At 53.7% G+C, this 3,278-nt stretch overlaps 1 protein-coding gene across 1 annotated transcript in view; it reads left to right on the forward strand.

Moving 5' to 3' along the window:
• Nucleotides 1-3,278, forward strand: part of SCARA5 (scavenger receptor class A member 5) — a 114,842-nt gene that overhangs the window by 38,384 nt on the left and 73,180 nt on the right.

Genomic DNA, 3,278 nt, shown 5'->3' on the forward strand with positions numbered 1-3,278 from the left:
GGAAAGAGTCAGCATCGGGGTTTCTGGGCATTGCTGAGACGGACAAGGTTAGTGCCACTTTGAGATCCAGGCACCTGGACTGGAGCCCCTGCCCTGTTCCCATACTTTAAAGGGACCCACTCAGTCCCTCATCCTACCACATTCGATCCCACAAGGCGAGGCCTCTTCGGCACTAAGAGGACATACCTGCCTGGAGCCCTTGACCCCTCCCTCTGGGCCCTGCCCCAGGGACCTGATGCTGGGGAATTTCCTGCCCTGAAGGCCCAGCTCTCTTCCAGGGCTTTTGGACCGTCTTTGCTGAGGGCAAATCATATTGCTGGCCAGAGGGTGGCAAAGCAGGAGCTGTTTGCAGGTGTTGGGGGGATGGGAGGGTGGAATTTGGATGTTGGACTGACCCCAGGCGTGGGTGTGAGGCCCGCAGTGGTGCAGGAGCACACAGGGGTGGGAGGGTGAGGGTCTCCTCACCAGGCAATGCCTGGACCAGGTTCTGGGGAGGTGTACGTGCTCCTGGCACCTCCAAGTGCTGACTCTCACCAAAGCCCAGACATGGGTGATTTAATGGCTACGAATGTGCTGGTGTCACTGCCTCCGACCTCGAGGCTGGCCTCCAGTTGGCAGTGGCCATGTGCTAAGCCTGTCCCCTCCTCGGGGGTTCTGGATCTCCCCTGGCTGCGGGACTCTGCTCAGAGGCAACCAGCGGGGTGTGGGTGGAGGGGATGCTCTCAGCCCAGGCCTCACAGGGAGGAAGGATGCTCAGACATACTCGCTGCGCCTTCCTGGTTTCTACCCCGTTGGTGCCCCCAGAGCTGCCCGGGACCAGCCTGCTGCCTCTGGCTCTGGTTCTTCCTGCAGCAGCTCTGTTCTCCTCAGCTGGGCCAGTGTCCCACTCCTCTGCCGCCCCCAGTCCCTCTGCAGGAGCCATACCTGTGCCCACCGGCTGTCCTCGCCCAGGCCGCCTGCAGTGGAGGATGCAGACCTGCAACCCTGTCAGGCTTCAGGCAGGGGTGCTCCCACTCGGCTCCAGCCACCATGAGCATAACAGTTTCCACCAGGAAGAGCTCTCTAAGGGGCTGGGGTCAAGGCGGAAGCGGGTCGGCTGGGGGTGAGTTAACGTATCACTGCTATGCCCTCTTCTCACCTTCCTGTCTCCCTGAGCTTTCCCATGGCAACTACGGCCTGATGCCCCAGCTGCCCAGTTGGTGGTGCCCAAGTCCCCCACCTTGGCACACGGCAGCTGCTACCTTCACCACCCCGGCCACCGTTACATACAGTCATATTCTATTTTCCATCCACCATTTCACTTGGTGGGGTAGATACCATTATCCCCATTTACAGATGAGAAAACCAAGGCCCAGTGAGATTGCTAGTTCCTACAGGTGAATAGGTGTTCATGAAGTTTAACTGGCACCCATGGTTGGGGTCTGAGCTGGGCTCAGACTCGGGTTTTCCAGCCAAGAGCTCATCCCACGCGCCCATGCAGCGTCCACACGGTTTCCACCTGGCCCCCAGCAAGGGGATGCAGCTCAGCTTGGAAGCAGATCTCTGGGCCAGGCAGGATGAAAACAGGCCTGGGGCTCAGGTCCTCGTCTCTGTTCCCATAGCTCACGGCCTCTGGGCAAGAGGTAGGTAGAGAAACTGAGGAACCTGGGCGTGAGGGACAAGGCGGCTGGTTTTCCACCAAGAAGGCTACTTCCAAGCCAATCCACAGTTCCATCCCTTTGTGTCTGTTCACACAGCCTGGCCATGCACGTTTTTATAATGTCTGCTTTTCTAGCACACATTATACAAACAGATCTACAAAAAGGGCTGTAAAGCAAAACGCACGAACTCTCAAGGATGGATTTTTAAATTTTCTCGATAAAACAGGGTGTGATGGAGACGTTCCTGTTCCTTTCCTCAGCCCACTGCTTTCAATCTAATTAGGCGTTTGGTCTGGAATACTTTTTTTTTTTCCCTCTCAATCTTGGAAAATGTCCCACAGCTGGAGCCGCCTGCTCTCAACTGTTTGTTTTTCTTCCTTGGAGAGGGACTTGGGAAGGTTACCCACCAAACCCCAGAGGAATAGGCAGTTTGAAGAGCTTTGAAGTCCCCAGGCACACAAACCCCAAACACACAGGCCCCAGGCTGTACTCCTTTTCCCAATGAGCCAAAAAGCTGGCCCAGGGTCCTGACCTTCCCCAAAGCAGGGCCGGCCCCAAGCCCCTCCTCCTTTACTTTTGATGGCAGAGAAGATGGGGGAAGGGAAAACGATTCCAGCCCATGGGCTCCAGGCCAGTTCCTGAAACTTCAGTTGTAAAAGCTGAGCTGGGGCTGCATCAGTGGCTCCCGGTAGGCCCATTTATCATCTGACCTTGGGTGGGACGGGGCAGAGCCTGAGTAATGCTTGCCTGGGGTGCGCGCTTAGACCCTGCCAGACTTGCCCCTCAGCCCCGCCCTTACCCCAGGGGATCAGTCCCCAGACCCAGGCGAGGCTTCATCTACCCCACCCCAGCTCTTCTCTTTAGCTCCCCTTTAGAATTTTTTTTTTTTAATGTGGTAAAGTAGACATAGAGTAAAACTTACATCTTAACCACTTTATTTTATTTATTTATTTATTATTTATTTTGGCCTCACCATGCAGCTTGCAGGATCTTAGTTCCCCGACCAGGGATCAAACCCGTGCCCCCCTGCAGTGGAAGCTCGGAGTCCTAACTACTGGACCGCCCTGGAAGTCCCCATCTTAGCCATTTTAAAGTGGACAGTTCAGTGGCATTAAGTACATTCACAGTGTGCAACCTTCACCCTCATCCATCTCCAGAACGCTTTTTTTCTTCTCAGACTGAAGCTCTGTGCCCTTTACACACCAACTCCCCATTTCCACCTCCCCCCCAGACCCTGGCAACCACCCTTCTGCTTTCTGTTTCTGCAAATCTGACTACTCTAGGAAGCTCATGTAAGTGGAATCGACAGTATTTGTCCTTTTGTGAGTGGCTTATTTCATTTAACATAGTTAATGTCCTCCAGGCTCATCCATGTTGTAGAATGTGACAGGATTGCTGTCATTTTTTAAGGCTGAGTAATATTCCGTTGTGTGTCTATATATATTCTGCTTTCTGTTTAGCCATTCGTCCATCAGTGGACACTTGAGCTGTTTCCACCATTTGGCTGTTGTTAATAATGCTGCTATGAGTATGGGTGTACAAATATCTATTCAAGTCCATGTTTTCAATTCTGTTGGGTGTAGCCCCAGAAGTGCAAATTGCTTGCCCTTTGGATTTTCATACTTGCAAGTTCAGCAG

This window comes from Lipotes vexillifer, unplaced genomic scaffold, assembly GCF_000442215.2.
Source record: "Lipotes vexillifer unplaced genomic scaffold, Lipotes_vexillifer_v1.1 scaffold308, whole genome shotgun sequence".
Classification (NCBI taxonomy): domain Eukaryota; kingdom Metazoa; phylum Chordata; class Mammalia; order Artiodactyla; family Lipotidae; genus Lipotes; species Lipotes vexillifer.